The sequence below is a fragment of the Rattus norvegicus genome, chromosome 6 (genome assembly GCF_021556685.1).
Source record: "Rattus norvegicus strain SHRSP/BbbUtx chromosome 6, alternate assembly SHRSP_T2T, whole genome shotgun sequence".
NCBI classification, from domain to species: domain Eukaryota; kingdom Metazoa; phylum Chordata; class Mammalia; order Rodentia; family Muridae; genus Rattus; species Rattus norvegicus.
Genome location: NC_141539.1, coordinates 53,302,510 through 53,325,377, shown reverse-complemented (window position 1 = coordinate 53,325,377; position 22,868 = coordinate 53,302,510). Strand labels below are relative to the sequence as shown.

At 42.3% G+C, this 22,868-nt stretch overlaps 1 pseudogene; it reads right to left on the bottom strand.

The window, feature by feature from the left end:
- Positions 1–298: 298 nt before the first annotated feature.
- LOC148005182 (peroxiredoxin-1 pseudogene) lies at positions 299–22,560 on the bottom strand (annotated as a pseudogene).
- Between the last annotated feature and the right edge of the window lie 308 nt (positions 22,561–22,868).

Sequence of the window (22,868 nt, the reverse complement as noted above, 5' to 3'; positions counted from 1 at the left end):
CAGTTTTTTTCACAGAATTCACATTTAATATATACTTTTAATAAAAAGGAAAGAAAAAAAGAATTAACAGGCTAGTTTCTGTGACTGCTATAAGATGGTCTGCCCATTACCAATAGTGGAAGAAATGCTAACCACCCCCAGCCCTGTAGGAAAGGCTTATCTGGAATCACACCACATCATGTGTTTAAGCATGAGTAGAGTACAAATTTCTTCTGGCTGCTCAATGCTGCCTGGCAGAAAACTGGTCCAGTGCTCACTTCTGCTTTGAGAAATACTCTTTGCTCTTATTGATGTCAGGCTAGATGGTATCACAGCCAGGTTTCCAGCCAGCTGGGCACACTTCCCCATGTTTGTCAGTGAACTGGAAGGCTTGGACTAGTCTCTGAATCTCATCCACAGAGAGGCCAACAGGAAGATCATTTATTATTATCTGGCGAAGGATACTTTTATCATCAATAATAAAGAGACCCCTGAAAGAGATACCTTCGTCAGCCTTTAAGACTCCATCATCCTGAGCAATGGTGCGCTTGGGATCTGATACCAAGGGAATGTTCATTGGGTCTCAATCCTCCTTGTTTCTTGAGTGTGTTAATCCATGCCACATGACAGAAGTGAGAATCCACAGAAGCTCCAATCACTTGGCAGATGAGTTTCTTAATTCTTCTGCTCTATCACTGAAAGCAATGATCTCCGTGGGACATAAAAAAGTAAAGTCAAGAGGGTAAAAAAGAGAATACAACATATTTTCCTTTGTATTCACTTAGGCTGATATCTTTGAATTGTCCATCTGGCATAACAGCCATGGCTTTGAAGTTGGGAGCAGGATGCCCAACTTTCGCATTTCCTGAAGAAATCTTGCTATCAGCAGGGTCGAGCTACAGGTCTCACAAACAGAACCAACAGTGAGAACACAGGAAGACATCACCCTGTTTTACAGTTTTTAATGTTGGTGAAATGCCTTTGTTTTCATCCTGTTTGTAAATGTATCCACTGGTACTGAGTACCTTAGGGCTATTAGTGGGGCAGAATTCCCATGTATGTGAGACCCAGGGAAGCAAGACAACAGGGAACCTAAGATCGCCCAAAGGCTTCAAGGCAGGATTGCTGTGAGGGGTGTTTGGGAGCCAAAAAAGATGTATGCTATTGCTTGGCTCTGTGAATTCACTTTGTGAGTGATAGAGGGTTTTTTAATCTCCTGAGGTAGGTAGAACCTATTTTAATGGTAATCTATCCCAAGTGACTTTTCAAAGGCTAAAGACCACGTAGCCTGGGAACTCTGTAACCTGACGCGATATTGATTCGGATGCATAAATTTTCCTGGGGCTATGACTTATTAGGAAACCCTAAAGAGCGTTCCTAACTATGACTGGTCTGCATTTCCCCATTTGCTCCTTTGTGGGTTGTCAGTTCAGGATCTTTAGATTTTATTTTGTGTTTTTCTGTCAGCCTTGGTGATTTGTGCTTTCCATTGGTCTGTCTCACAACATCTGACTACTGCTCTGCTTTGTGTCCTTTGGTCACTCAGTACACCTAGAAAGCCCCAGACTCTGATGACACTTCCAGTGCCCACTCCACACTGCTTTACAGTGTCTAGACCTTTGAGATTCCATATTTCATCATCAATAGTGTATTGTCTTTGTTCTTTGCACAGCATAGAGTTGTCACTGAATGCCATAGAAATGAAAGAAGCTGTATAAATCAAGCTTGTACTAGCAGCTACAGATTGGAGAAGTCAAATCTCTTTAACTACAACTTGAACCTGATTTGAACTATTGATATTCAGACAGAAAGAAGGTAGAATAATTCCATGGAAATTGTGTATGTCCTATTGATGCAGATAAAACTTCAAATAGTTATATTAATGCTATAAATGACTTACAGATAATATTGCTTAGGAAATATTAAGTTATACAAAGGAGAATTTAGTTAAAGGGGTGCTGCCTCCCATATGACAGAAAGACAAATAGTATAGCAATCAGACTTGTTAGAAACTGTAGGGAAAGTATTATACCACAGTTGAAGTTTGGGGTTGCTGGAAATCGTTTCTGTTAATGCTTGTTCACCAAGATGGACTTCTACTTAGGCTCCACTCCGACAACAAAAGGAGGCAAGCCATTTGGTCCATCCTTCTATCAGAGAACCCAGACAGCTCAAGGGACAGCATAGGGTCACAGACGTCATTAAGTTAAGCTTTGCCATTAAATTCTCTGTACTCTTATCAGGAAAAGCATAATTCTACTAGGTGGAAAAGATAGACCTAGGTAATAACTATTCAAACACACACACACACACACACACACACACACACACACACACACCACACAAACACACACACACACACACACACACACAACCAACCAACTGACCAACAAACAAACAAAAAACCACTGGTGTGCTTCAAAAATAACTCTGGCTACGTGTTTTCCTTATAAAACTCCCATCTTGCCAAGTGCCCAGACTTGTAGTCTCCTGCCTCTGTTTAAATTGTCAAATGCAACCTGGGACTCAAACATAAAAGAAGATTTATAAATGACATCCTATGTGAAGTGGATAATGTTAAGGTCTATATAAGATGGTAAGACTTTCTATTTGAGGCTGGCTCCTTTCTGTGCATTAGCCCAAACCAGTCACATGCTATCATTAAAGAATTCATTTTTCCTTTATTAATCTCTAAATTAGCAGAATGATTTCTCAGTGCAAAGTCATATTAATTCTGCAAAGTTACTAGCCCCTTAGCTCTAACAAGTGAGCATACTGCTTCTTTCAAGAAGTACATTCTGACTCTACGACACCCATGCACAGATTCACCCCCACTCCCCGTTTGTGTGTGTTTTAATGAAAAATCTTGACAGTAAAACCCTTCCAGACAGCATAGCAAATTTCCAAGACCTATTGATGATTTGTGGAATAAAGAGAAATGTCACACTGCTTTTTGGCAGAAACAATACATATACGAGTACTGGCTTGTGTCAGGGCGGAAACAATGCCTGGTTTCCTGGGAGAACTCTGTGTGAAGACCTGTCTGTCCCAACAGTGACACCCAAACATTTCAGATGCTCCAGTTGATGTTCATCAGATTGATGGTCAGTATTAATTTGAGAAGATGTCTTAGTTAGGGTTTTATTGTTGTTTAAGAGGCACCGTGACCTCAGCAACTCTTATAAAGGAAAACATTTACTTGGGGCTTGCTTACAGTTCTCAGGTTTAGTCCCCATTGTCACCAAGAGGGGAAGCATGGCAGACACATGTGCAGGTAAACATGATGTTAGAGAGGAGCTGAAAGATCTAAATCTTAATTTGACGGGCAGCAGGAGGAAAGAGTAAGACACTGGACCTGGCTTGAGTTTCTCAAACTTCCAAGCCCACTCCCAGTGGTACGCTTCCTCCAACAAGACCACACCTACTCCAACATGGCCACACCTCCTAATATTGCCAGTCCCTATGAGCCTATGAAGGTCATTTTCATTCAAACCACTAAACCAGATTTAGAGATCACCTGGGAGTTAGTATTCTCCTAGGTGTCTCAGTGAGGGTGCTTCTACTGACAGACAGCTTTAACTGTAGAGAGAAAAGTCTCCCTGAACATGAGTGAAGGAGAAAGAAAGCTGAGCCCCACGTTTCCTTTCCTGGTTTATGATCCATCCAAATGTGACCAAGCACCTGCTCCCTCAGCCATGAGATGCTCCTGGACATTGTGTCTTCCCCCACTAAAGACCCTATTCCCTGAATGGGAATCTTTCGTCTCCTCTCTAGCATCATGTACACCTGCACACATGTCTGCATGCTTCTCCTCGTGCTGACAATGGGGTCTAAACCTTAGAACTGTAAGCCAGCCCCAAGTAAATGTTTTCCATTGAGTTGCCAATGTCACAGTGTCTCTTTAACAACAATAAAACCCTTGCCTTTCATTCTATGAATTATGTTTGCCAGCCTCTCATTATTACTTCCTAGTCATACATCTATAAGATGCCTCACAGCATGTTGGTCATATAAACCCCATAAACACTTCTCCATGGAGTTACTTTTTGTCTACTAGTTGGCCACAAAGATAAGTAATACCCCGAGTGTAAGAAGTTGTCAAGGATTTTTTTCTCTTGTTTTGAGTTGTACTGTAAAGTTCGCTGTGGGAGCTGGTGTCCTGTGCTTAACACAGCGGTGGAGAGAGTTCCCAGAGGTCTTTGCTTCATGAAATTTGTATTCACTTCCTGGTTCATGGTGCTAAGGTAAACCATGGTAATACAACAATAAATATTCATTCAACAAGAACGACAACAACAACAAAAATACATTGAGTACAGACATGCTAGCCAGTGTGTTCTGACTGACAGTAAGCTACAAGAAGTTCTGTGAACAAGTTTTGTAGGACAGGAAACTGTTGAGGAAAACTAAACTATTCTAGAAATATTAAAGAAAAGTATTCAACCTATATGCTTAGAGTTTATTGAAAATAAGAACTAAAGTGTTTCCTGTGACCTCAGGAACATACATTTAGAAATCACTTTAATTCATGGCTATATTCTGATTTGATTTGCTTCACATGAAGCAATAGTCTTCAATGAAGAGCAAGACTCTTTCAATAGTCTGCTCTCTGTTTTCTGTACATCAGGCATTCTGCTTTCTTGCCTCCATTTTTTTACCACTGAAAACATTGTTGACCAAAAAATAATGAGCTATCAGAGGATTTGTTCGTTCAACAGAGGATTCTTCTGGAACCTGGAAACAATGGGTGCTGATGTCTTTATCCAAGGCAGGGCAGTTCCTGGAACCCACATTACCATAAGGTGGCAGGTTAGAAATGAATCCCACAGTTACCCTCTGATATACAAAGTGGCATAAAAAAAGGAAGAAAGAGAAAAAAGAAAATATGCACACAATAAATTTTAAAAATCACCTTTTTAGGAAAACAATTAATTGGAAAATAACTGGAGTATTTTTAATGGAAAAGTAATTTAAATTTGATTATTTTGAATTAATTTATTCCATATCATATTTTACTTAGTTACATCCAAAAGCATTAGCAGGTGTAAAGACTTATTTCCCTTGAAGTTACATTAAAGTGCTGTTTTTTATATGAATTTGTTGTTTGTAATTTACATTTTCATTTGCCAATCAGGCTACTGGATTTTATTTCCATTAAATGAGATTAGAGGAAAAATTGTAGAACAGCAGAAATTACTGGAATTAATGAATTAGGAATCAGGTCCCGAATCCTTGCCATAATACTATCTGCTCAAATTTTGGAAAGTCGTATGTGGCAGGAACTGGCATCTTAATGCTCAGTGCCCTGGTCTGGGACTCACCGTATTTCTGATAAAGATAAGAAGCCAGATATGAGTATTGTTTGAATTTTGTTCAAGCACAAATTGCCATAAGAAATAAATCTTGCCTTTTAAAAGCTTTGTAGAAAATTCTATTTTGATTTTTTTTTATTCTAAGCAAATCTGAGACTACAGTAACAAAAACAGCCAGCATTTAATGAGCCTTCACTGCATTGGGACCACCCACAAGCTATATTCTCAAGAACAAGTATAGTCTCTGTGAGGAGCTAAGAGGTTCAACGTGTGATCCTGGCAGGCCCATCTCCCTTGTGCCCTTCTCCCCTCAGGGTTCCCAAAACTCCATTTTCATTCCTGATATGAACACTTGCCTTGGCTCTTTCTTTCCTTCCATTCTTTGAGTTGTACTTGTCAGTCTCTCATTATTACTTCCTAGTCACACATCTGTCAGATGCCTCACAGCATGTTGGTCATAGCCTGTACCATAGTGGAGCTGTCTCCTGGGTACCACACACCACAGACTGTGAGTGTCACCAAGCTCCACAGGTTCACGGCTGGCAGGATTGGGAAATTAACACTAAAAGGAGGCACTGTTTAAATGTGGTAGCTTGCTTGTTAAACTCTGAGTGTGTGCATTCTTTAAAATCCTGACAAGACAGCCCCAGAAGGACAGAGTCATGGATTACAGGCTTTTCCTTTGAGAAGTAGCTCTTGGGACCTGCAGTGGGGCAAGCCACAGGGAGAGCGAACAGGCAGCCTGCCATAGCTATGTCCCTGTGGTGAATAGTTTATTTCCGAATGTGATTGCTAGTCACTGCTGTTTCCCATTTCCCTCTTTCCCCCCGATCAACATTCATTTCTTTTACCCTTCCCAGTAGACTTCCAGAAAGCATGCATGAGTGTTCCTTCTAAGATCACCTCCTTCCTCACTGGCTGTCCATGCTCAGACCCGCAGGGATTGCCAATGCCAAATTCAGGGCTGGTGTATTTTCAGCTTCTTTGCCCAGCCTAACTACTTCATCCAATATGGACCTTCTTGTTCTTTATGAGCATGTGAATTGTGTTATGAAGTGAAAGCTTAAATGGGTATTACGTTTGCATTCTTGGTTACTAAAAGCTATAACAAGTAAATAAGTAAACGTTGAATGAATGCGTGCTCAGATTAGTCTCAGCCTTGAGCAGCTTCATCTTGAAACTAGAATTATTGCATGGAGAAGTGTGTGGGGTAGTATGTCAGGAGGTTTTGTGTGTGTGTGTGTGTGTGTGTGTGTGTGTGTGCGCGTGCGCGCGCACGTGTATACCACACCATGTAAGACAATGTACAAGAAAGCCTTTGATGGAAGGATTCTTCATAATAACTGCAGATGCTCTGCCCATAAGTGGCACTGTAGAGGTAATGTCTGCTCTTAACTATACATGCAGACATCCTCTGCAGGGCAGTGTGGAAGTGTGAACTGGGATATGACTTCACCATAGAGGACCTACAAGTGTGACTCTGGAAAGAGCACATTTCATGCCATCATTAAACCTTACTAGAAGCACTGTCCTCAGTAAGGTCTTATCCCTGCCATCTTCTCCCCAAAGTGCACGATCCCACTTGCTGCATGAAAAAAAAAATCAGAAAAATCTAGTTTAGAGGCAATACAAACCAGCAGTGTGTCCTCTAAACTTAAAGAGACATATTTATCTGCTTTCCATAGCTACATAATACCATAGACAAATAAATTAAAAAGAAAAGTTAATTTGTGGTCAAATTTCCAAAGGCCTAAGGTTAAAGATGGTACCTGGTGATGAGTTTTTTTGGTGGAAGAACCATGAGATGGTGAGGGCACCACCTGATGTAGACTGGCAGCATGCACACATGCATATGCGATCTCCTCTTCACAAAGACACATGGGGTTTCCCTCACAACCCTCATAATCCTAATTCTCTCCAATGTCTCCGCCTCTAAACTCGGGAGCCAGATTACATTACAAACCTTTGTGTACCTCAAACCAGGGATGAAATCTCAGCCCTCCAAACCTCAGCGGATGAGCACATTGTATACAAACCACAACAGCTCTGACTGAAAATGAGAGAAGCCTGAGAGGAAAGAGGACTCCTGTCCTCTGATGCTCTGGGAAGGGTGTTGCATTCCAACAGCACATGAGGGGGAATTAAAGGAATCTGACATAGTCGGCTCTTCAGTTCACAGCAATCTCAATGCTAATTCGCTAATGGAGTGTTGTGTGTCCTGTGTATTAATATTACCAGCAATGTTAGCAACTGGGTGTGAGGCCTGTGTGAATTCACCCCTTTTTTCTCTGTCACTTTTCTGCAAATCTGAAACCAATGTAAAAGGGAAGCTGGACAGTGGTGGGACACGCTTTTAGTCCCAGCACTTGGGAGGCAGAGGCAGGCAGATCTCTTGTGACTTTGAGACCAGCCTAATCTACAGAGACAATTCCAGGACATTCAGGACTGTTACACAGAGAAACTTTGTCTTCAAAAACAAACAAAAACAAACAAACAAACATTAGAAAATGTTCATTCTTAAAGATGTTTCATAACATGAAAGATTTTAGAGATATAAATTATTATAGAGCCCACTGGAAATTATAAATCTCCCTTGTTTGTTTTGCTCTAACGTTATAAACCAGGTAGATTCTTTCCTAAGGCATGTCATTCTAACAGGCCAGGAGAATTTGATTTTACTGTTATTTTTTTTCCTGTCCCCAGAGGCTGACAAGGGAAAGAGATGAATTAAAACTCTCAGTTATCTGCAAATTTCCATATATCACCATGCAATAAAAACATCGGCAAAAAATTAAGGATTGTAATTTAGTCTAGCTTTATTACTAATGCATGAGAAATGCATTTAAGCAATTTAAATTAATAGCACGCGCGCTACCGCAATGAAGCTGTTGCTTGTTTCCAAGTCAAATGTTCATGTTACAATGGAACTGTGGGGTTTTTAAATCTCAGTGGATCTACACATAGACTAACTACATGTGCTTTGCCCAGCCACTGAACTCATCCTGTGGCCCAGGGTTTTCTCCTCCTTACACTCATTTTTCCCCTTCTGGTTATGATTTATATGAGATTTTTACTCTTATACTTCACCGTTGGGTTGAAATGTCATAGGTTCCCTGCTGTAGAACACATTTCTTTTGCAGGTGTATAAGTCAAACAGGAAAAATAATTTCCCAGAAATTATACCTCGAGCACATATGCACGGGCCTCTATCCTCCTGCAGGGGCTCATGTGGGTCTTCAGCCCACCCTTCAGTTGTCAACACAACACTTCAGTCTCAAACCCATCTGTGAGGTCATCTGAGGACTCCTGCAAAGGACAGTATTGCCACACGCAGAGTTTCAATGGTGCCAATGGTTTTTATCTGTGACTCAGGAATCGGGCAGCATCTACTCATCAGAACATTGCTGTATGGGAACTTGAGATGGCAAAAGCAGCAGTGTAGAGGAATGGGCCCTGTCTTAGCTCCTTTAAGCTACTATGCTAACGCTATAGATAGGCCACTTTATAAAAAGCAGAAACACATTTCTCAGAGTTTAGAAGACCAGGGGCAAGATGGCCATGGATAGGATATCAGGTAAGGACTGCTGTCTGCTTTCAAGATGGTGTTTTGGTGCTTTGCCCTCACATGACTTAAAATGCCTAAACATGCTAAGGGCTAGCCTCGAGCTTTTTCTGGAAGGGGCAATGCCATTGTGCTCTAATTAGGCCTCGCCTTCTGTATTGATCATCCTTTTGTTGTTATTAACAAAATATGAAACATTCAAGGAGGAAGACTTGTTTGTCTCACAGATGACAGGGTATATAGGCCTGTGGTAAGGCAGAAAGAATATCAGGGTGGGTGGCATATGACATGGTAAATGTGTTTACCTCATGGTGGCCAGGAAGCAGAAATGCAGAGAGGAAGGGATCAGGTACAAAATATCATCCTCCACGCATGGCCCCAGGGACCCACTTCCTCCAATTGGTTCTGCTTTCCTAGCCAGGTTTTCTCCACCTGCTGGGTATCAATCTTTAAACAACTGAGCTTTTGCAGTTACCCACATCCAGACAAGACTGACATAATTGTATTATGATTAAGGTTTAATATCTAAGTTTTGGGGGACCCATTCAGACTCTAACCAATGATAACAGACTCTTTCCCATCTTTTCTCTTACATGGGAGACGCGGGGAGGGGGGTGGATTTCCTTACTCTGCCTTTTCATGGGAGCTGGGCCTTCTGATAGGCTTCTGTGAATTTCTCTGCTATATTTTCCTCAAACCAAAATATTGGGTGCTAACATACAGTGGACTAGAGTGAGGCAGGGGAAACCATGTGTGCTCCGTCCTCAGCAATGGAGTGAGGTTGCTTACAGAAGAGTGAAGGGTGAGGTTCTTCCCTTTTCTCAAACAGATGCAAAATGGAACTAGTTTTGCTACATGAGTTCTAGAAACACTTGCATGGTTCCAAGACCACCACAGTCTGCATTTCCTCTCCTGCTTGCCCATAGTGTCCTGCCTTCACTGAGCCTTCCTTTGTCTCTGCCTGGGATGCTCTCCTGGATCCCTGTAATATTCAATATTCCAGAGAGACTGAAATCTGTATGTGTTTTTGCAGACCACTGCTGAGGGCCATCTGCCTCACCTGCGTGCAGCCTGAGCAGCCAGCAGCGGAAGTCAGCTGAGGTAGCAAAGAGAAGGATGCAGAAGCACGGCAGGTTCTATCAGAGTAAAACCTCTGCTGTGCTCTGATGCCTGCTAACACTTGATACACAGATAAGAGGGCGAGGACAATGGCAAACTTTCACTTGTTCCTAACACCGCAATCCTCCAGTTTGCACAAGTGACACTTCCTACAGAAAGCATATCATGTCCTTTCTTCTAGAATGTAATTTCAATCTAGCTCCCCGCCCAGGCAGTGCCGATGTTTCCTGGTAAAGCATTGAATAAGGGTATCATGAAAAGAAATGTCTGAGTCAGAAATGAGTAGCTTTAAAGGCTGCCAAATCCCCACTGAGTGGAAGGACCGGAGCTCAGTGCTTCACTATGGAAGAAAAATATAACAACTATTCTGCTCTCCTTATGTACAGCACATCTTCCCCACACCAAAATCAGTATCCCAGACTCTGCTGCCCATAATCCAATTCGCCCACGAAGCCTGCAAGAAATTGAAGCATCCCCCAGAAACCTCCCACACTCTCTGTCCAAGCTTTAAATGGAAAGAGGTTCCTGTTTAGCCATCTTCTCCCAGTGCTGAGGATGGGGTTCCACGGAGAGTGTCTTGTTTGTAAATGGTAACAAATGTCTTCATCGTGCATTCTCTATAAACAATTGGTGAACTCTGCAGAATGCAAAGGTGTATAATGCCTGTATCTGGTCAACTGCAGCATGGCGTGCTTCCAGAATTCCTCCTTTGCTTCCTCTATCTCCCTCTTCTTCCTTCACACGTGTTTTTGGTTCCCCTTTCTTTCCTGTGGACAATGGGTCAAATGTTTGTACAGAAGAAGGGGATATCAAGAATAAAGTGCACACAACCAAATGCAGTGCTCTGATCTGTCCACAAGTATGTCAAGCCTCCTATAACACCCATTCCAGAAACAAGTCTGTAGAAGGGAACTGGGGTCATCTGTGGTACTGCTGAAAAATTCAGCTCTCCACATCCTCAGTTTAGAAGTAGCATTCTTCCCGCAGGCTGCCTTTCAGTCTAGGGAAGAAGTTTACTCTAGTTTGACCTCTATGTAAGTATCATTATTTTGTATAATTTAGTATAGATTAATAAAAATAAGCAGGGATTTTGGTGGTGAAAAGTAAAGCTGAGCTATCTCGTATCACAGTTTGCGATGTTAAGTGTTGTTCTCATAAGGGGTCCCCATGGCAATCCGCTGTCACTAAGCAGCTGTGTGCCTGGAAATGGATATATACAGAGCATGATGAAATGGATACGTCTACCGGATAGACAGGAAAAGTTGGCTAAGAGCAAAGCAGTGTAGGTAACAATGTGACCTGTGTCCTGCCAGAGCAGGTATTTGAACACTAAGAGGAAGAAAAGATGGGCCAACCAGTCCAGTCCAGTGTAGGAGCGCTCACCTCTGGCAGGGGTGAGTTATGCAAAGGAAGGTGATCCACAAAACAGCAATGGTTCTTCCTATGCAGTCCTCTCAGAAGCAATGCTAATGTGAGATTAGCAGGCTCAGGACAAGGTCCAGGGTGGCGTGATGGTATGTAGGGACTCAGCAGAGATCAGCAAGTGAAATCTTGTCACTGTGATATGAGGTGAATAATCACAATGAGATGAATAAGCAGGTATCTCTTTAATTAGACCATTATAAATGCTGCTTCCTGGTGTTGGGCAAGATCATCTCCATATTAAATCTGTGCAGCTGTGAGAATCCACAGGAGCCAACATCTCCCTCCTGGAAGGGGGTCTCATGAGTTGTCTCAGGAGATACTAATGAGATCCTCAACAGGCCTTGCCATTTCTGTGGGTTATGGAGAAGTAAATGATTGCTTGGAGGTGGTCTTTCCATATGCTGTAGATGCCTGAGAAGCATCCATACTCCTACATATCATTCTGAAAGAACTCACTGGGTCACCAAGCTGGACTTGGATAGAAACCTTACTCTGGTCTCTCTCTTCTCTCTCTATCTGAGATGATAAGACATTTCTTTATCTCGCCCCAGGAAAAATTGTCAAACAACCATCCATTCCCTTAAATAGTCTGAAAATGTGTAGCCGCCATGTCTATAAACAAGGCCTGACAAAAGTGTATCTTCTGAATACTAGCGTATTTTTAGATGACTGTACAAAATTGCTTTTATTGCAATACTCTAGAGGGAGGGAAGGGGACACAATGCCTTCGTGTGTTAAACAGTCACAGCCCTTTTCCGAGGTAGCCTCTCTGTGTGTGTATTTCTGGCTTTTCTGTTCCTTTTGATACTCAACTCGTCTTCTCACATCTGCATGCTCTGTGTTCTCACTCATCACCTGTGCAAACGCATCATTGGATGCTGGCAGTGCCGCAGTCTCAGGATAGCACTCCTCTTCCTAAGCAGCCTTGTTCCAACAATATCTAGGCTGACCCTTAGCCTGGGTGTAATCTTAGCTTGTCACTACATGCTTTCCCATTTGGGCATATGTTGAGATTTAACTGCTTGGTGTGCTGGTTGACTTTCGAAGCTACTTTTTGTTTTACTTTCTAGTGAAGGACTCAAGGGTGCAATACAGAGGATGCCCTGGAGTTGGGGTATCAAGATACTGGAGCACAATAGGGTTAGGCTTCCCAAACCACCTAAGACTGGCACCTCAGGGGATCCTGAGCCAGTCCAAGGCCTCGGAGGGTACCCATGAAAATCATGTCGAGATCTGTTTACTTCCCTGACACTGGATTCTCCAAGACAGTTTCCTGTCTCAGCGAGCAGAGAGTAGTTACTGTTAAGTGAAGGTCGAATATATCTCTCCTGAGGTTTTCATTAAACTCCCAACATAACATGCAGTATCTACAATCCACAATTACACAAAACCAATTTTCTCAGATGCCGGTGTAATTTGAAAAGAAAAAATGAGTTCATCTTACTTCATTTTCATGAAAGAAAAATGTTGATATCAGGTGTGTTATCAACACCTACAGCAGCTACAAGCAATGCCCCCTAGACAGCTTCTCTGAATCAAACAATAACAAGTTCAATTCTATTCCTAAGTGAAGATGAAGAAAATTCACAGGTGGCGAGCTTTTGGCATCCCGTGTTTTTAAGTCAGGGATAGACAAACTGTATTCAGTCACTCTGAAAAGTCTCTCAAGAGTCTGTGTGACCGTGGACAGACCATGGGATTGCTATTGTGATTTTGAAGTCTACGTTTCCATCCTGTTACCATCTGAACCCAACCAAGCAATACTCAGTGTTAGGAGACAGAGCATCCTTCAGCTCCAGATTCCTTGTGAGGAAATTGAGATGATGACATGTGTAATCTGCTTGTTGAGAGGTTCAGATAGCATCGTGAGAATGGTGTTGACCAGAGCAGGTTCCCCATAATAGTGATAGTCCGGGCCAGTCTATTCACAATCTCTCCTCTCTTCATCCCCTCTCCTTTACACCCCATAAATAATCTCCAACTCCAACAAAGACAGATGGATATTTGGCAACTTATAAGCCAATGTGAAGTCTGTCTCTGTAAATTATAATGGCTAAGTCATCCATGAATCAGAAATACTCAGCTCAGAGCTACTTGTGGAAGTCAGATGATGTTAACAGGAGACCTGACTAATATCTAGACCCCGTTTCCAAAAACCCAGCTGGGGAGTCAGACCCTCACCAAAGAAGGAAATAAACTGAGAAGCTATGCCTTCCCTGTGGGTGGGGAAAGGGGAAGCTTAGTTAGGATTACCATAACCAAAGCAACTTGGGGAGGAAGGGGTTTATTTGACTTACGTTTCCACATCATTGTTCATCCTTGAAGGAAGACAGGACAAGAACTCAAACAGAGCAGGAAGCTGGAGGCAAGAGCTGAGGCACAAGCCATGGAGGAGTGCTGCTACTGGTCTGCACCCCTTGACTTGTTCAGTCTGCTTTCTTATAGAACCCAGGACCAGCAACCGAGGGATAGCTCCACCCACAGTGGAATGGACCTGCCCACATCCATTATTAATTAAGAAAATGTACTACAGGCTTACCCCAGCCATTTATCATGGTGGAGGCATTTTCTCAATGGAGGCTCCCTCCTCTCCAATAGCTCTAGTTTGTATCAAGTTGACATAAAACTGACCAGCATACTGCACCATCTCTGTGTTGGGTAAGATAAGGAAGCCATGCTTTCTATGAGGGTAGGATACAGATAGTAGAAAAACCATACTCTCACTGGAATGGAAACAGATGTTAGAAGCCACATTCTTCTTTTAGATTGGGACAGGCCAGTAAGGTAAAGTGGTAGCCACAGTCCCTGTGAGCAAGGCAGGAATCACTCAACTCAAAGCCCTTTTCTGTATCCAGAGGCCTCAGGAAGGCCAGAGTTTTCCAGTGTTTGTTAGAGAAATAAAATACAAAACCCCATTGCTTTTATGTGACATTTTCATCTTTAAAAAGAGATCCCAGTTGCCTATCAAGAAAGCTCAAAAGCGCAAAGTGCCATTGGTCTTCAGCTGGCAGGCTTCGCTTTAAGGGCCTCAGCCACTGGAGGGTGTGGTAACAAACACACAAAGGCAGGTAGCTCTTTTGTGTTTTCTTTGGCTCTTTTTCCCAAATCAGCCTCGAGTACAGCAATTCATTTGGATCATTTGTGTGTCTATATTCAGATTTCAGCACAGGACTGGTCAGAGGCCACTTGCAGCATGTGAGCTGCAACAGCTGTGCCTGGTGCTGACCATGGTCCTGAGACGCTACCAACCTGGAATCTATTCTATTTTGAAGAATTGCATTGAATACTGACAGCGAAGTCTGCAAACTTAGCCATAAAAAAAGCTTGCTGTGTGCAAGCCACCCACCATTGAATACGTCTAATTTTGAGGTGTCTCATTAAATAATTTGTACTCCAGGCTAGAATCCTACTTTAGGAAATAAGGTAAGAAAGATCACTCTACTATGCCCATGTTACGCGGAGAGAAACAAATCTATTTCCTTTATTATGTGGGGAGCCTTTCATCTCCTACTCAGAAATATGACCAGCTGTTCACTGGTATTCTCAGAAGACACTAAGCAAAAATGTTTTCTCAAAAAGAGAATGATTGTAAGCAAGGCTGTGATCAGCTTTTAAGACTGCCACCTCATAGCCAGTTAAATGGCTTGCTGACTTTCTTTGTAAGTGAACAATGCCATTTTTTCCAGTAGCATTCTAAAATTGGCATTTTTGAGGCAGTGTGTATTTGAGGGTGAAGTGGTTCAGGCTGTTGCACACAAGATGAGTCTTGCACAACTTTAAAACTGAAAAGTGCATTGTGGTTTCCTTTGAACACATACAAGAGTAACTTTGTCAAGGAAGACAAAGTTACTACTGCTTTGACAGTTGCCATTTTCTCTATAATTGTAGAGACTCTTGTCTCTCCCTCAAGGCTAAAGTAACTAGAACTGATTATAGTGAGGACTATGGGATAATTAGCAGGATCTATAGGGTTCTTCCCCTGGGTCTTTCTAGTCCTCCTCAGGCTAGGGAATATTCAAGAGCTCCAAGTCACATGCTTTCCTCTCCTTGGTGCTCTTAGAGTACCAGGCTTCACTCATGGCTTCTCAGAGAACTGCAGCATCTCAGGTAGCCAAACAAAACTGATTGTCTTCATAAGAACACATTAACTGGAAAAGAAAAAGCAGAAATATGTTATAGCCTAAGCATTCATCACTTCAGTTCCAGAAAACAGCTAGTTCAGAAGTCCAGAGTTAGCTGTCAGAACTAGCTAGCTGTGTCTAGCTGTGTCTTTTGGCTATGTGTCAAGGTTTTGAGTCTGTAGTGGTTAAGGGTATGTACCTTGACTATGTGCTGACCTAGGTCACCCATAGTGAAGGCCTTTTCTGAAGACAAGAGGTGGGTTTGAGAGCACATGACAAAGGCAGGAGGGCCTTTTAACAAGACAGTGTGGTGTCACCCAGAAAACTCCTCCTAGTGCACATGAACTGGATCTATTTTGGCTCTGCATCTCAATGGAACCCATCATACACATGGGACGGGATTCTACCCTGCACCGGGCTACTGTTCTCATAGTCTCACAGCTCTCCTTCATACTTCATAGGCTTAGAACTCAAAACTTCCACACTTTAGGCTCACTACTCTCCAAGGGACAGCCCTGAATCCTCAAAGAACTACACTTGTCAGAGAGGACCAAGAAGGACATGAATATATGGCTGTGGGCCAGCACTGTCAATGATCAATGATAGTACTTTTTATACAGGTAACCTATTAACTATAGACATTTAGAAATTAAGTTCCCACCATGATTTACAGTCCAAAGTTACAAGAGGTGTTTGAAAGAAGAGATCAAATGAGGTTAGCACACTGCAATGCTACTGTTTGCATACTCTCTGTAATGCCTGGGGATAACAATGATGTCTGTGCATTCTCCTGAATACAAGAGTCCTTGAGTCACTGCTAAGTTCCGAGTCACCTCATCTCTGTGAGCCCCACTCTCCTTACTGAAGAAGTCCCTGTGAGGATACCAAGTGAGGTTGGATGTTACCTGTAGCATGGTTAGATTGCAGTCCTAATTTGGAGGTGTGAGGTCTCCATTTTTACATTGCTGTTCTTCTGAATCTGTTGCCCATAGTGAAGGCTGAGACATCCTGGAGATGAAAAGAACAGAAAGAGACTTTTATCCAGTATTTGTAGGTTTCTGCTACCATTATAGGAGAAAGAACTCAGAGAGGAGACACAGTAAGAAATTGGGAGGAAATGTGTCACAGCAGGAAAAGTCAAGCTTAAGAGGAAGTTTGTGTTCTAAAGAGCATTATAATTTAGCTTCTCTTGGGGACTTTATACAAAATTGGGAGCACGGTACAAGATTGCATATGTTAATTTTGCTTAGGAGCAGTTCACAAAGGATATGTAATTTCTTTGTCAAGGCTGTGCAAGCTAAAAGATCAGACACAATGTATAAGGTTATAGCTGTTATTTTTTCTTAATTTTTAGTTAGCATACCAAGTTTTGTTATAACATTTTCCACACGTGTCTGGCTTACAGCTTAGCATTATTCTCTCCAGCCATGCATCCTTGTTCCCACAAATATCATTATTTGGCTTTTCTTTACAGATGAAGCTGTTTTCTTCCGAAGCAAGGCCCAGCTTGACAGTCTTGATCCCACCTCCAGACACCATATGGTCGATGGATGGTACATTTCTGATGTTTACAGTAGGCTTTTCTCTCTTTAATCTTCCCTCTGACCCTTCTGCCTGTGGGTCAGTATGAACCACAAATCCCCAAGGCAGATTGATCTGTTCTTTGTCTCCTCCATTCATCTGATGAGCCTGTTCATCAAACTTCACTGTAGCTCTTAAGTTATACCATACTGATTGCTGCAAGTTTGTTCCTACTTGGTCAAATATTCTTCAGTGAAAAGAAGTAAAGTTAAAAGTCTTTGGCATTAATCAGTGGACAGTGATACAACCAGGGCTAGGTTCTGGAGGGACAATGAGACTTGCACTGAGGTTAGATTATAGGAAGTGGGACAAAGGGTGTGAGCTTTCTCAGGGCTGATAATTCTAAAGATTTGATATATAGCATTAGTAACATTGCATTGTACCCTGGAAAAATGCTAAGATTGTGGATTTGGGTTCTTCTTACGTACATCAAAAGGTAGCAGCTATGCCAATGTGCTTATCTGCAGTCATTTCACTATTTCCACGTGAACATGTGTGTACAGATCACAGCTTTAAATGCATGTGACACAATGAAAGCAATAAAGAGAACCAGACAGAAATATACAGAGATACGACAGAGCCAGAGACCAGGGAAAAGGAGAATGTAGAGGCAGGAGTGGGGGTCTCAGGGTGGGAAGGAAAGGACACATGGAGTCTAATTTATAGAGTTAGAATTGAATTTAACCATTTGTTCTACCAAATTATCTAAAATGCATGCTGGAATAGTTCTTTTTCATCTCCTATCCTCTACTAGAAAGAGCAGCAGCAGCAGCAGCAGCAGCAGTAGGAGCACATTGCCACAGCAATGCATTATCAAAGGATATAAGGATCAATACTGCTTAGCAGTGGATATTAACTGTTTGCCTAGAGAAGTCAAACTGGAAAAGTCTCACCAGGACTTAACAAAAGACAAAGGGGCTTCTGGGCAAAGGATCCAGAAACCTAAAAATCTTGCTGCCAGCAATGAGAAAGATAGTTTCAGAGGGGAGTGAGAGACTAGGGATCCACAAAGAGGGGCTGGCCCAAGAGCAGACCATCAGGTGGACCAAGTGGGAACAGGGCCAGATGGTAAGCATGGGCTGCACAAAGTCGGTAAATATTTTTTCAGTTCTCCCCACGTTCCTGTTTGGAGTCTCCCTACACAGGTAGCCAGATCTCTGAGAACTTCCCATTAAGACTGGCACTGCTCAGAGCCTCTAGCAAACTTAATCCGTTTGAACCATCAAGGCAATCCTGGCTGGAGAGAGACAACTGGACCCCAATGCTTCTCCTACCCTCTGTTTCCTGCAGCAGTAACATCTGGTCAGGAGGCATCATTTGCCTTCTTCTGAAACCCTCCCATAGAGAACCATTCTCGCCTCTCAGGCTCATGTCTTAGCCACACACCTGTGAATGCAGTGGAGCCCATGCCTTGCTCTGCACAGCTGAAATCAGTGGAGTTAAAGTGATGCTCTGCTAAGTTGTAAAAGTTGATGTGTTACCTTCCTAGCTCTTAAAGTCCTACTTTATTTGGTTATTTATAAGACAATTTAATTTCACTTATAATTGCTTTATGGATTAATTATCACAATGATTATATGAATATTTAATACAAGTTTATGTGTTTACAGAGAGTATCTTGAAAATTAGTTGCCATGTATCAGTTGGCTAATCTTAATAATTTATATTCATAAATGCAGTTCACTTTCATTAGCAACAACCGCTGGAAAATAATGTGAACATATTACTGAAAGTACTACCACTGGGGGTTGCTGAAAGTAATTATTTATGCAAATATTCAAACAGTTTAAATGTCTGAGAATTACTTAGATAAAATCTCTTTCCTTGTAAAGTTGGTATTCTAGAGTCTCAGGAGTATCCAAAGATGATAGTTGTCACTGCACAAACCCAGACTTCAGTGTGACCTGACACCACTGTGCTCTGGGACCCAAATGATTTTAGTGGTTTTCCACTTTCTATTTTGCTTCAACTTAGCATCGTGGCAAATTTTCCAGGATTCCAAGGGGCTTGGGTGTGCATGATTCATTTCATCGATGATTTTCTCTGGGTGACAAGTCTGTAGTCCAGGGTCCTCTAGTCCTTTCTCGCAAGGGTCTAAAATCAGTGACGCTGCTTAGGACTGTGGAAGGTCCGTCAGCCTGAGCAGTCCGCCTTGGGTTGCCTGGGTCACGTTCTATCTGGTCAGACTCAGCTCTGTGTCTTCCAAGGTGGTTTATGGTCTGCTGGGGTCCCTGGAAGGTCCTTAACCCTGTGTCATCAGAGGCCTGATGTAAGTCATCTGAAGCTAAACTCCTGTTTATCTCACCTAACTTCACCCTGTTCATCTTACTTGATTACCCTAATTCTTTTTATTTCTAAAATTTATTTTTAAAAAAAATCTGAAAATTTTCAAGATTTGAATACCTAGTAAACCAGAATAAACCCTGTACAATTTAATGACCTTTCATACAGTTAGAGTAAGCGTTTGAAACAGAAGCCTGTGAAGCTTCGTATTGGGTTACATGATTCACCATTAAATATATTTTTATGTACTTATCCACTACCAAAAATATTGAAAAATCCTACCCAGAATGCTCTGCTTAGCTTCTGGTCAACTCAAATCATCTGAGAAGAGGGAACTTCAGTTGAGAAAATGCCCCACCAGACTGGCTTATGGGTAAGCCTGTGAAACATTTTCTGGATTAATGATCAATGTCAGAATACCTAGCCCACTGTAACAACTGGCACCCTGGCAGGTGGTTCTGAGTTGTATTTTTAAAAAGCAGTGCAGGCTGAGCTAGCCAGGAAAAGCACGTCAGTAAGCAGCTCTCCTCCATGGCTTCTGCATCAACTCCTGCCGCCAGGTTCCTGCCTTGAGGTCCTGACCTGACTTTCTTGGATGATGGGCTGTGAGCTGTAAACTGCAATAAACCCTTTCTGCCTTGAGCTGCTTTAGGTCAGGGCCTTAATTATGGCAATAGAAAAATCTAATGAGGACAAAAAATTAGAATTAGAAAAATAACATCATTATCTCTTTTCATAACTTACATTCGTTGGTTGTATTCATTCCTCCTTCATCCCATATTTGTTCTTTCCTATTCTGTTTTTCACATGTTACATTGCACCCAATGTACATTTGTTAACACACACACACACACACACACACACACACACACACACATACACACACACTGAGGAAAATGAGTGAGAACATGTTTTCTTCCTTTTTGTAATTATGTGACTTTGCTTAATAGCATACATTCTGAGTTCATCCATTTTTTTCTGCAAATTTTGTGATCTAATTTTCCTTCAGAGTTGAATAGTACACACATGCATGCATGCGTGCACATGCCCTACGCACACACAGAGACACGTTTTCATCATTCAATCATTTGATCTGTTGATGGGCAACTAGGTAGAGTCCAACTCTTTCCTATAGTGAATGAAGCAGGAATAAAGATTGGGAGTGCAAACATCTCTACGGCAGGGCATGGACTCATCTGGGTATATTCCCAGCAGTGAAATAACAGATTCAACAACCTTAATTATGCCAAGCAGGCATCTATGCTGTTGACTACTGTATGCACAATGTATACTTTAGGACCTGGAATCCAGTAAGTGTGCAACTCAAGTCCATTAACTTAGTACTGAGAGCAATTGCTGTCTGCAGCCTGGCTGCCACTAGCCTACGGTGAAAGGGACAGTTCCCACATTGGCAGGAGATTACTGACGATGGACATGAAGACCAAGTGTAAGTGGTCTTATGTAAGTTTTATTGGCCCAGAGGGTGTTAGGTGTCTTGTGATTTCTGATGGCCCATTGGCCCACCTTCCCACTACCTGCCCCTAACCTTCTTACCCAGATCATGGTTATGCATCCTGCAGCAGTCATCATACTCCAAGGGCTCTACACACTTTATTCTATTAAGCTTTCCATATGACACACCACCAGATTGTCTCCTTCTGGATTCCAGGGCCAAGCTATAGATTCAAACTGCAACTCAATACACCTATTCTCAAACCTTTCTGAAGGAAACAAGTGGGTTGTTTGGGTGAAGGACCTGATCCTTCCTATGCTCAATTATGTTTACTACTTTCAGATCTCTCTAACATTTTACTGGTAAATTGTTGCAATGTGTAGGTTGATGACATTATGCAGGTAAAGGCAGGTCCAGGATAGAACAAGGCCTGTCATTTGATGAGAAGGAAGGTTGGGCGGGAGAAAAATTTTAGAGAGAAGACCAGAGGAAGAGGAGAGGTAGCAGCCGAGAGAACATGGCAGCAGATGTTAAGATTTCTCTCTGCACATTTACAGGTTGTTATGACTATTCTTAAGAGATGGGTGTGTACTGGATTTTGTGTGTCTAGAGGAGCAAACTATACTTATCTAGGTGGGTGGTTTATATACGTATCAATTGGTTGAAACTTAATGGTGTGGATAAATTGCACATTGAGTAATTAACGTATAAACCTGGTTGTTGTGTTTGTTGAATTCACTGAATCATGCTTTCACTGGGTTGTTGGGAGTGTGAGCAGAGTCCATGACAGGAAACTGTGCTAGGCTATAGAATGCTTGGGGCTAGCGTGGCATGGGGCTAACGAAATGTGAGTCTCAGGCATGGTAACAACCCCCAAGGATTGTGTCAGTGTGTGAAAGCGGCTGACAGAGAAACAGCAAGGATACAGGGATCCGCGCGGAGTGGGAACTAGCAGGAACCAGTGATGTCTTATCCTGACACAAGCACAGTCCCTGCATGTGGCCCCTCTTGACCATTCAAGGACACCATCAGGTATAACGGACACTAAGCACCTTCCAAATGGAAGCATCTTTAAAACGAAGGTGAGGAAAAGATCTTTTTAACTTTCCCTTGAATGAAGGGTAATGGCATCACCTCAGCCAGAGTCCGACTGCTACTGCAGCTCCTTCCCAGCGCTGGGGATTCATCAGAGATGAAAAGTGTTTTGCATCAACCTTTCTGAGCATAAGCAGCCACAATTCTTTCACTCCCTGTAGCTGCTTCTTTATTGGTTTCATTTTGTTTGAGTGATGAAATACATTTACATTCTCTCAAAAGAACCCAAAGGAATTTAGAAACCTTTTTATGTGTAGGAGAAAGGCAATAAAAAATAAATAAATAAGGACTTAGAAAATTTAACAATTCTACTTCTTCTACCTTGGGAGAATCCGAGAACAATGGGGTGGCATTTGGCTCCTTTGTAAGAGGCTGCTAATGTTTCCATTTTCATCAGGCAGATAATAGAGTTTACTAAGCCCACAGGAGGCTCTGTTTATCTTTATCTGAAAACCTGCTTCCTTGTGCATGTTGAAGAGCCCTGGAACCCCACATGTACACAAGCATCATCATTGTCCAGGGGAATTTAGCCCTCGGACCCACCAAAAGCCCAAGCAGATGTCCCTCCTCTGAGAGGCAATAAAACATTACCTGCTGGTCCAGGGCAACGCTTAGGAATGTGGGTTTCATGGCACCACACCTCTGAACAAGTGCTCTCTCCTCCTTTCTCTTCCCCTTGCTCTTTTTTTCCCTTCTTCCCTCTCTGCCTGTGTCCTGAGCAGCTGCTCCTTTCTAGAAATTGACTTGAAGAGCTGCTGTCCCTCAAAGGCTCTGACTCTTGACTGTCTTTCAGGCTCTAAGCTGTCTTCACATGACCCCTGGAAGCCCATGGAGGTCACAGGTTAGTGGAATGCTTCTATTTGTCACACCCCAGTATACCTGCTATTGGATGACTTCAAAATGACCACAGATGTTTAAGACTTTATGCTGTAATGGAT